The 12,207-nt window shown below is 48.6% G+C and overlaps 1 pseudogene; it reads left to right on the top strand.

Moving 5' to 3' along the window:
- The first annotated feature begins 9,125 nt into the window (after positions 1–9,125).
- The window catches only part of LOC119361394, a 6,385-nt pseudogene continuing 3,303 nt past the window's right edge, over positions 9,126–12,207 (top strand).

Raw genomic sequence — 12,207 nt, 5'->3', positions numbered from 1 at the left:
TCCCATCTCGCGCCGCCACCCCCTCCCTCTGCCATGTCGGCCCTCGGCACCTCCTCCTCCTCCAGCGCCCCTCCCAGCAACACGTTCGCCTCCTCCTACGGGTCCGAGGTCGATGAGCCCCAAGCCGCCGACATCCGCAACATCCACCTCTCCGATCACGTTCCCATCATCCTCTCCCACTCCTCCGCCAACTACTATGCCTGGAAAACCTACTTCAACCTCCTCTTCCGTGAGTACAACCTTCGTGATCGTGTGGACGGTCTCGCCAACTTCTTCGCCGGCGCCCACGACGCCAACTGGCTCGCCATCGACGCCACCCTCATCCGGTGGTTCTTCCTCACCGTCTCTCCGGACATCTTCCACACCGTCGTTCGCGATGGGGACGATGCCTACACGGTGTGGACCAAGATCAATGGCCTCTTCACCGACAACAAGCTTCAACGGATTGTTTTCTTGCAGCAGGAATTTTTTGGGTGTCACCAGAACGACTCCACCATCGACGCCTACTGCCTCCGGCTCAAGACCCTCTCCGACGAGCTCAATGACGTCGGGTTTAAGGTGGGCGACGAGCTTCTCCTCTCGACGCTCACCGCCGGCCTCAACGAGGACTTCGGCAACGCCGCCTCCAACCTCACCCTCATGGCCAACCCCACTTACGAGCGGGCGGTGGCCTATCTCCGTCTTGAGGAGCGGCGAATGAAGCACCTCCGGACCCGCGCCAGCCACACCGCGCTCGCCGCCGGCCTCTCCATCGGCGCCTCTACACCACCCTCGGCGCCTCGTCCTCCGGCTGTCCCACACCCTGCGCCGGTGCCGCAGCCACCCCAGCCACCTCGCAACGGTGGCAACAGCGGCAACCGCCGCCGCGGTCGCGGCGGTAATCGCCAAGGCGGAGGCAAAGGTGGCGGCGGTGGTGGTCAGGCTCCTCAGCAGCAGCCCCCGCCACCCTGGGCCGGTGGCTACAACCCCTGGACGGGGGTCGTGCACGCCTACAGCATGCCTGTACCGCGGCCCCCGCCTCGGGCATCCTCGGCCCCCGCCCGAGCGCACACCAGGCGCTCCTAGCCGCGCCCTTCGGCGCCAGCAGCGCCCTCGGCGCCCGTCCTGCCGCGCCCTCCCACGGCGCATACGGCGCCCCCGGCGCGTACGGCGCCCCCTACTACGACCCGACCCTTCTAGCGGCCCTGCAGAAGCCGCCACCCTACTCCGGCGGTGGTGGCGATTGGATCATGGACTCCGGTGCCACCGCTCATATGTCCGCTCATCCGGGTAACCTCTCCTCTGTTCATCCCACTTCCACTCCTTCACGTATCATCATCGACAACGGTGTTGGTCTTCCTATCTCCCATGTCGGTTCTGCACCTTTTCCTTCTAACTCTCGACCTCTCTCTCTTAATAATGTCATTGTTTCTCCCCATCTCATTCAGAACTTAGTTTCTGTTCGCAATCTTTCTCGTGATAATTTCGTAACTGTGGAATTTGACGAAGTTGGCTTTTCTGTTAAGGACGCTCGCACCAGGATGATTCTTCACCGCTGTGACAGTCCCGGCGACCTCTACCCAGTTCAGTCGCCGTCATCTCCAGGTGGTCCTCGAGCTTTTTTCGCCGGCGTCGATCTTTGGCATGCTCGTCTCGGGCATCCTAGCATTTCTTCACTTCGTCAAATAATGAGAGGATTTTCTTTTTCATGTAATAAAACGGCCGCTCACTCATGTGAAGCCTGCCGGTTAGGCAAACATGTTCGCCTTCCTTTTAGTTCCTCTTCCACAGTTGCATCTTTTCCGTTTGAGTTAATTCATAGCGATGTATGGACATCTCCAGTACCCAGTAATTCTGGCTATCTTTATTATCTCGTCATACTGGATGATTACTCTCACTTTGTGTGGACATTTCCTCTTCGTAGGAAATCAGATGTTGCCGCCACTCTCATTGCATTCTATGCTTATGTCTCCACACAGTTCGGGCGACCCATACTCGCACTTCAAACTGACAACGGGAAAGAATTCGACAATCACACCATCCGCCATCTCCTTTTCACCCACGGCACCGTGTTTCGTCTCACGTGTCCCTACACCTCCCAGCAGAATGGCCGTGCCGAGCGCATCCTACGCACCCTCAATGAGTGTGTGCACACCCTTCTTTTCCAAGCCTACATGCCTTCTCGGTTTTGGCCCGATGCCCTCGCCACCGCCACCCTCCTCCTCAACCTCCGGCCATGCCGGCCGCGCTGGAACTACGCGCCTCATCATCTCCTCTATGGCACTCCTCCCTCCTACGACGGTCTCCGTATTTTCGGTTGCCGTTGCTACCCCAACACCACCGCCACCACCGCTCATAAACTCGCTCCTCGTTCCGTTCCATGTGTCTTCCTTGGTTACCCGGCCAACACTAAGGGTTATCGCTGCTACGACCCTGTGTCTCACCGTGTCATCACGTCACGACATGTGTACTTTGATGAGTTTGTGTTTCCCTTTGCTCAGGAACAGGTGGTACCGTCTTCCCCTCCCGCGGCTGGCTCTTCTCCGCGCCGCCGCCTGCTGCCGGCCCTGGGTGCTCCGGCACCCCCGCCCGCGGCGCCCTCCTCCGGCTCGGGGCCATTCGCGGCTCCCTCCTCCGGCTCGGCGCCCTCGTCGCCTGGAGCCCCGTCGACGCCGCCTACGTCGCCTCGTGCCCCAGCCATGCATGCTAGGCCGGCTGATGGGCCTCATGTTGGGTCGCCGGCTGGGTCGGCCTCTCCTGGCGCAGTATCGCCTGGTGCGGCCTCTACGGGCGAGGCCTCGACCCTGCCTCGATCGCCCGCCTCGCCAGCCTCGTCGGCTGGCTTCCCCGACGCCGCGGCCTCGACCCCGCCTCGGTCGCCTGCCTCGCCAGCCCCGTCTGCTGGCCTCACCGACGACGCGGAGGCCACTGTCTCTCCAGTGGACGCCGTGGATGCCACGGCCTCACCGCCACCCGCGGATGTTCCGACGCCCGGGCCCGTCACCCGCTCGCGCACTGGGGTTTTTCGCCCGAGTTCCCGTTATGCGGACGACTACGTCTGCACCGCCTCGACGACCGCTCCTTCCCCACTGCCGTCCTCGGTCCGGGCCGCTCTCCGCGACCCTCTCTGGATGGCTGCCATGCAGGAAGAGTTTGACGCTTTGCAGCGGAACCGGACTTGGCAGCTTGTTCCCCGTCCCCGGTACGCTAATGTGATCACCGGGAAGTGGGTCTTCAAACACAAGCTTCGTTCCGACGGCACTCTGGATCGCTACAAGGCGCGTTGGGTTGTTCGTGGTTTCCGGCAACGCGCCGGTGTGGACTTCACCGACACTTTCGCCCCGGTTGTTAAGCCCGGGACGATCCGCACTGTTTTACAGTTAGCGGTCTCTCGTGCCTGGCCAGTTCATCAGATGGATGTCTCCAACGCTTTTCTGCATGGTCATCTTGAGGAGCAGGTTTTCTGTCAGCAGCCCACGGGTTTTGTTGACCCGGCGTGTCCTGATCATGTGTGTCTGCTCTCACGCTCATTGTATGGGCTCAAGCAGGCTCCTCGTGCCTGATACCAGCGCATCGCAGCGTTTCTTCACCAACTCGGCTTCCTCTCTACACGCTCTGATGCTTCGCTGTTTGTTTATCACCATGGCACCGACACGGCGTACTTGCTGCTTTATGTTGACGACATCATCCTGACAGCATGCACTTATGAGCTTCTTCGCCGGCTTACTGATCGTCTCCGTGCTGAGTTTGCCATCAAGGACTTGGGTCCGTTGCACTACTTCCTCGGTGTTGAGGTGGTGTGTCGTCCTGATAGTTTCTTTCTTCATCAACGGAAGTACGCTCATGAGCTCCTTGACTGCGCTGGTATGCTTAACTGCAAACCGGCCGCTACTCCTGTCGACACGAAGGCTAAGCTCTCTCCTACTGATGGTACTCCTGCTCCAGATGCTGGCTTCTACCGGTCCATTGTTGGTGCTCTGCAGTACCTCACTCTCACTCGGCCGGAGCTTCAGTACGCGGTTCAGCAGGTCTGCCTGCATATGCATGCTCCTCGAGATGTTCACTGGACTGCCGTTAAGCGGATTCTCCGTTACATCCGCGGTGCTATGGACCTCGGCCTCACTCTGCGCGCCTCCACTGCCACTGATTTGGTCGCCTACTCCGACGCCGACTGGGCTGGTTGCCCGGACACTCGTCGTTCTACTTCGGGTTACTGCATCTTCCTTGGACCATCCCTGGTGTCGTGGTTGTCCAAGCGGTAGCCCATCGTCTCGCGGTCTAGCGCCGAGGCTGAGTACCGCGCTGTGGCCAACATTGTTGCTGAGTGCTTCTGGCTTCGTCAGCTTCTTCACGAGCTCTCGTGTCCTGTTGAGAAGGCCACGGTTGTCTACTGCGATAACGTCTCCGCTGTCTACCTCTCCGCCAACCCGGTTCATCATCGTCGCACCAAGCACATTGAGCTTGATATCCATTTTGTTCGGGATCAGGTGGCTCTTGGCCATGTCCGTGTTCTACACGTTCCCACCTCCCAACAATTTGCTGACATCATGACCAAAGGCTTGCCCACGACGTCTTTCGAGGAATTCCGGTCCAGTCTATGCGTCAGCAACGGTGTCGCTTCGACTGCGGGGGGTGTTGAGATATGTATTTAGCACATGTATTCTTGTACTCCAAGTCTCCTCCTTGTGTATAGTTGAGGATATGACTTGCCCTATGTACTATATATACTTGTGCATATGCACCTATCAATACATTGAGAGTTGCATCCTATTCCTCTACAGGACGGACCCACACTGCCCAAAGCTCGCGGTGGCCAGAAAGTGGCCCTCCATGCCCGCTGCCACCGGACGGCCGGAGTGCAACGTCACCGGGAAGCTCTCACGTCTGAATCGTGGATCGGGGCAAAAGGCCTCCTCACTTCATTGGATATCCACACATTGCGCCTTTTGACCGGCTCTAAGAGCATCTACAACTGGACCTAGCAAAATTCACTCCCCAAACATCGGTGTCCAGTCAGCACACATTTTTATTTTTGTAATCACATACCTCAAACTTCACTCCTCGAATCCATACTAGATCACTCAACACACAAAAGGTACGCAAATACATGCTAAGTAGATAAACATAGCCTACTCGTCTTCAGAGATGTAAACGACGTCCGTGCCGGTAGTGTCGGATGGACCAGGCACCTGGCGGATGGCCGCCTCCACGACGGACTCCATGTTCCGCGAAGATTGCGTCCACCTTTGTCCATCAGTCGCGGATGTAGCAGCGGTTGGCCTCCACCTCCGCCTCCAAGTGGATGAAGTCCAGGATCGCCTGTTGCTCCGCCGCCTCCTCTACTTTGGCAACCTCAAACCGGGTGAGCGCACCGGCCATGTCGAATCTGGCTCGAGCAATTGGAAGTGTCGGCTCCGCCTCGCCCTCCTCCTCCATCGCCGCGTCCGGCGCCTTCTCCTCCTCTATCATAGTGGCCAGTGCCTGCTCCTTCTCCTCCTCCATTGTCGCGTCTCACGCCTGCTCCTCCACCTCCTCCTCATGCTTCCGAGAGTCCGGAGGTAGGCCGGCTGCAAACCGGGCGGGGCCCCGTGCCCGAATATCCTCTAAGAGCTACGGCCGGTGCTCTGGAGTGAGCATAATGTAGGTGTCTATCCGCTACCGGACAATAGCTAGGGACGACGAGCTGTGAGCGGATGGGTGGGTGGCACCTCAAAGGGGAGGGAAATATGATGCGGCTAGGGTTGAGGGTAGCCGTCCGGCTTAAATACCCGGACTTGGCCCCTCAGGTGGCGCGCCGGAGTGGTGCAACATGGCGTCATGAATACGTCCTCGCTGCCCTCATCAAAATCTAAGTAGACGCATGTCGGACCCATGGTTTTAGCATGTTTCTGCGTGTCCCTGTGGTCAGCTCGACGTGGTGGACGCGCCCGGGCCTCCCCATATCAACCCCAGATATGGGCTCGATATCAGCGGTGCCGGTCAGCCCGGGCGTGTGGGGCTTGTATGAGGCGCGGCCATGTGCGTCATGTCGGGTCATCATGTCTGAATTTCCTATACGACACACTCTGCGTCGAACGGTTGCTTGTTTGGAAAGGGAGCAACGAACATGGGGCGGCCAGTTAGCATTTTTATTGACGACCGAGCATCCTGGTTTTGGGAACCTTATTGAAGGTTGCTGACTAGTTTTGGAAACCTTCTAGAAGGTTTCTGAATCAACTTTTTTCTTAATGGTCTCCTTTGTTGTTTCTTTTTCTTCTTATTTTTCTAAGTTAAAAAATATATATTCACATTTTGAAAAAAAATGTTAGTAATTTTAAAAGATATTTGAATTTTCAAAAACAATTTGTTTTATCAAAACTGTTCGTAAATTTTTAAAAATGTTCACATTTTTCAGAAAATGCTGGCAAGTTTGGAAAAAATATTGTCCTTTGCTAGTGGACTGAGCCTGTCAGGCGCTCCCAGGAGGAACTAGTACAATTTGCAATATATCATCTATATATATACGAGGGCAATCCTATTCGCCGAATTCCCGGGGTTTCGCACAGGGACAAGTATGCTAACGACAAGTCATGGGCCGGCCCACTTAAAGCTTTATGCACTGCAGCCAACGGTTTTGGGAACCTTCTAGAAGGTTCCCCGAACCTGGTTTTTTCCTGTGCTGTTTCCTTTCGGGTTTTCTCTGTTCTTTTCTTTTTTATTTTTCCTTTTTTTTTGCTTCTGTTCTGTTTCTATTTTTGTTTTCTATTTATTTTACTTTTCACATTTTTCTTTTTTCGAAATATGTTCAAAAACACATTTTACAAAATCTGTTCCAAAATTCACAAAATGTTCATATTTTTACTTTTTGTTCAGAAATAGCAAAAAATGTTCAAAGTTCAAAAAAAACTAAAATTTTAAAATTTGTTCGCCTATTTTCAAGCAAGGTTCAATATTTTCGAATTTTATATAATATGATAAATTTGTATAACATTTGAGAAAATGTTTTCATTTTAAATTTTGTTCACAATTTCAAAAAATGTTCCTGTTTTAAAAGTTTATTCACAGATAGAAAAATCTCCATATTTTTAAAACTTGTTCACAAATTTAGAAAGTTTCTAGAATTTCAATAATTGTTCTTGTTTTTGAAGTTCGTTCATGTTTTTTAAATTTGTTCACGAATTCACATTATGTTTGGGGTATTTAGGAAATGTATGCATTTGACGAAACAATGTTCGTAATTTCACAAAATGTTCGTGTTATCAAATTTTGTTCATATTTTTTCATAAAAATGTATGCAGTTTCAGCATTTTTTCTCTATGGCAAAGAATGTTCCCTTGTTTTAAAAAAAAACACTTTTCTCTATTGCAAAAAAGCATACCAATACGTATTTTGTTCACCATTTTCATAAAATTGTTCATGTTTTAACTTTTTGTCCTGAATTTAAAAATGTTCTTGTTTCAAATTTTTGTTCGAAAATATAAAACTGTTCAAAATCAAAAAAAAAATCGGTAACTTCACAAAATGTTTGTGTTTTTTCTTCCTTTTTTTAAATTGGTTTTGCAAAAATGTTCACTTTTCAAAAAATTGGATTACAAAATTTTTGAGAAATATTGTTCGTGTTTTTCAAAAAATTGTTCGCATTTTCAAAAAAAATTCATGTTTTCAACTTTCATTCAGAAGTTTTGAAAAAATGTTTATGTTTTTAAAATTGTTCACATATTCATAAAAAGTCAAAAAACTGTTTGGAGTTTCATATTTTTGAATTGAGAAAATGTTCCCGTTTTTTAAAAGTTGTTCGAAAATTCATACATTTTTCGTTTTGAAGGTTGGTTAAAATCAAAAAATTGGGATTTTTCCAATATTTGTTCATGATTTTTGAAAATGTTTCAGAGGTTTTACAAGCCTATATACAGAATTTTCTTTAAATTTTCGAAAAATGAGAAAATATTTGTTTCTGCCGGTATTATTAGTTCTAATAGTTTTCGCGCTGCACATTCAACACTAGTGGTGGTCAGCTCCAGTGGTTACGTACCTGGGTCAAATACTGAGGAATTGTGAGTTTGAATCTTGTTGAAGCAGCTCTTTTTTTCGCCATTTTTTACATCAATGGCTGCTCCTACGTGGGCCGGCCCAGGCAAATAGTACCCTGTGCGAAGCCACTGCTGTCTGCCGCAGAATGCGGCAGATAGGAGGTCTCTATATACGACTAGCTCAAATGGACCTAACTGTTGGTATATGTTTTAAGAGGGTTGTAAAAGAAGCCCGTCTCCGGAAGTTTAACTTATTTCTCCAAGGCAGATTTAGAAAAAGGCCCATCCCAGGTAAAATATATCGCCTGACACAAATATAACTATCCGAGATGGATTTCCCTGGCCCATTTCGAATAGCCCATCTAGTATAGAGCGCCTATTTTCTAGTAGTGCATGTTAATGTGGAAATGTTTCAATTACTATTTATATTTATATTTTGCAAGAACAAATATTTAGTTTATCCAAATGGTGTTTAATAGAACACAATCTTTTTTATCCACCTTTTATAGTACGTACGTAAATATAGTATATGTGCAATGATAAAAGAACACTTAAACATTTTATTTCTATCTTTAGATGTGCTTTAAGGAGTATCTCTATACGCATTAATCGGGAACAGCTGTTGATGAGTCCATGATCCAACGCTCTACACGTGTGTATTTGTGTCTATCTTTGTAGGCAGCACCTCATTTATACACAATCACTCGGTGATCTTTATGTTTATATCTTGCATGAAAATGTCTTGATTACTATTTACATTTATGTCTAAATAAGTATGAAACACAATCTTTTTTATCCACCTTTTATAGTATGTACGTAATGTAGTATATGTGCAATGACAAAAAGTTAAAACATTTTGTACTGCCTTTAGACGTGTTTAATGAAGTATCTTTATGCACATTAATTGGGCACAGCTGTTGATCGGTCATCGATCCAACGTTTTACACGTGAGTATTTGTGTCTATCTTTGTACTAGCCAGCACCTTGTTTATACACAATGTCGGTGATATTTACATGTAGATTTGTGTCTATCATTGTAGGGTTCTATCGCTATGCTTTCGCTCGTCACACTCTCCGTCCATCCCCGCACTTACTACTCGCTACTCCAGTGATCATTGTGGTTCCGCGTCGCTCGACATGCCGGCACAGTCGCAACTCAGCAAGGACCCGCACAACCACTACTTCGACTTGGGGGCAGCACGGCAGGTGCCAGAAACACATGCGTGGGTGGGGCTGCATGAGCACCTGGTGGTGGACGGCGGCGTCAGGGCTGGGGAGGACGCCGTGCCGGTGGTGGACATGCGAAACCAACGTGCGGCGGAGGCAATGGCGCGCGCGTCGACGAAGTGGGGAGCGTTCCTGCTCTTGCATTACTAGGGAAAAGCCTAGCAGCAGCGCGGGTTTTGGGCCTATCAGTAGCGCGGGCAGGAGCGCTACTGATAAGGCGCTACAGCTAATGCTTAGCAATAGCGCGTCTTGACACACGGTACTGCTAAATTGACTTAGTAGCAGCGATTCTTTAGAACATCGCTACTGGTAATTAGTAGTAGCGCTTCTCCTTACCCGCGCTACTACTATTATTTAGTATTTTATTTCTTTTCTTTTTCATGTTGTATTCATACACCTTTACACAAGTTTTCATACAACAGGAATTTAGAGATTGTTTTTACATCATAATGAGTTATTACATCATGGGGTGAAAGAACCGTGGACTAGTTTCAAGTGGATGTCCATCCACTTGAAACTAATCCGCGGTTCTTTCACTCAATGATATAATAATATCATCATCATCATCATATCATTAACAACTTAGCATCATAATACATCATTGTCATATAACACCTCCTCAATATCATCGTTTTCATCATTGACATCACATAACACCTCCTCAAGATCATCATTATCAACTCTAACACATTACCACATAATAAACATATTGTACCTCATAGGACCTATTACATTCAATTAAGACCTACTACATTTTCTAAGGTAAAATAACAAAAAACAAGATAGCTCCTGACTCTCCATTATGGAGAATGGAGATTAGCCTGTCTCCCATTCTTGCCTTTCGCTGAATGTTACTTCGAAGAACCTCCTTGCGAATGTCTATACATTTCTTCCATTCTCTGATGATCATGTGTTCACGGGTTTTAGAAATTCGATATGCACAGGTGAGCTCCGTAGATTTACCTGGCAGTATGTTCAGAACTGAGAGGCGACCATGCAGAGACATCAGATGAGGCACACAATCCATCGGGAGTTTCTGTTGAAAAACATAATAATAACTTCGTAGTTAGCAATGATGTGCTAGTTTTAGAAGTATGCAAAAAATGCACGGATGTCGTAATATTAAAAAATCTTACCATGGTATCTCCAGAGAAGTTATCGTTGTTCAACACATGCACAAGTGGCACGTATTCACCATAATTTGGAGGAGTTCGATAATAGTCATTGTAATTCTCAAGAAGAGTACAAAATGCGACCAGATGATTTTTCTCCTTATACGTTAATTGGGCGCCTTCGGTGTAGTGGGTTTTATCTACCATCTTTCGCACAGTCTTTGAAGAATCAAAATAAGCTGTCAATGGAAATAAGCTATCAACTATTTTGAAATAAACAATATAAATTAGTTAATAACTATGTTTGAGAAACTCACATATCGGTACAATCGGAAGCGTATCAACAAGGACCCAAATGTCCATATTGTCTTCCTCGCTGTCAGGATCACCAAGATCCATGGTGACAATCATACCCTCATAAAAACCATACATTTTGCAAAGTGCTTCCCAGTTTTGGCAACCAAAATGGGTTACGCTCTGAGCATTGTACAGATTTACTTCAAAATCCATATCATGATGGGTCCTTAGGTGTATTTTCTTTGTTTCGAAATTTTCATGGTCTTCAAAACCCATCCTCTCCAAGACATAGCGTCTTGCATGGCATGGGATAAGCTAGTCGAATTGTAAAATATGAAAATTAGACGTTGAAATAGTTGAAGTCATGCTTAATGGAGAAAAAAAACACTTGTCGTTGTTGCGTACCGTTTCACAATCGAAGGTCTCCTCGAGCTTAATGCTGAAGCGCCGATCGTCGTCCAGCCGAACGAACCTGTCGCACATACCTCGATCGTCGTGGCACCAGCTACACTCCCCCGGGAGACCGTCGCCGTCCAAGTACAACATTTCCTACAATCATAATTCAAAGATTAAATTTGTACATATTCTAGCACAAGTCATGCCAGAATTCACGACAAAATCCGGCATAACCTTTGCTAAAAAAGGACATATCGAGCGCCTGAAATTTGCCGGAACGGAAATTAATCAACACTCCGGCAAAACATAGGCCACTCGGAGATGTAAACTGGACATGAACGGCCACTTGGGCAACCACATCCAATTTGAGCAACAACACAAGATATACAAGGATATTTGGCTGGTCTCACCTCGATGTCGGAGGGGATCGGTGACTGGGACGACGGCGGGGATGTCGGAGGGGGTCGGTGACGGGGACGACGGAGGTCACCTGAAACCATATAAGTTATCACTAACAACAAACATGACATGTTCAACTAGTTTTATTAATTCAACTAGTTCTTACTAAATATAAACTTACTATAAATAGAAAAAAACTAGTTCTTTCTAAAAATAAAGTAGTTCAACTAGTTATATTAATTATCTTACTAAAAATAGATTAGTTCTGTTAATTCAACTAGTTTATTAATTTACTTACTAAACTAGTTCAACTACAACTAAAGTAGTTCAACTAACAATACTACTACTAAAAATCTAGTACTAACTAAGCAACATCTAGTACTAGCTAACCCTAAATTAACATCTACTACTACTAAATCTAGTACTAACTAGTGGCAGGGGGTGGGGGGCGACGGAGAGGTAGCTAGGGGCGGCGAGGTCGAGGGCGGTGGGAGGAGGGCTGCCGGCGGAGGAGGAAGGAGGGGCGGCCGCAGGCGGAGGGAGGAGGGCGGCGGCGGAGGAGGGAGGGGCGGCCGCAGGCGGAGGAAGGATGTGCGAGGAGGATGGAGGAGGGACGGAAGGAGGTACCTCGGCGGCGGACGAACGAAGGCGGCGGCGGCGGCGGCGACGGACGACGACGGTTGACGCGGGCGAGAGTAAGAGTGTAAGTGAGAGGGCCGGTCCTCCGTGGGGATAAGGTAGGGATAGTTGTAGCGCGTTTGCCAAAACGCGCTACAGCTAACCTGAGT

This window comes from Triticum dicoccoides, chromosome 2B (genome assembly GCF_002162155.2).
Source record: "Triticum dicoccoides isolate Atlit2015 ecotype Zavitan chromosome 2B, WEW_v2.0, whole genome shotgun sequence".
NCBI classification, from domain to species: domain Eukaryota; kingdom Viridiplantae; phylum Streptophyta; class Magnoliopsida; order Poales; family Poaceae; genus Triticum; species Triticum dicoccoides.
This window is presented reverse-complemented; position numbering and strand designations above follow the sequence as displayed.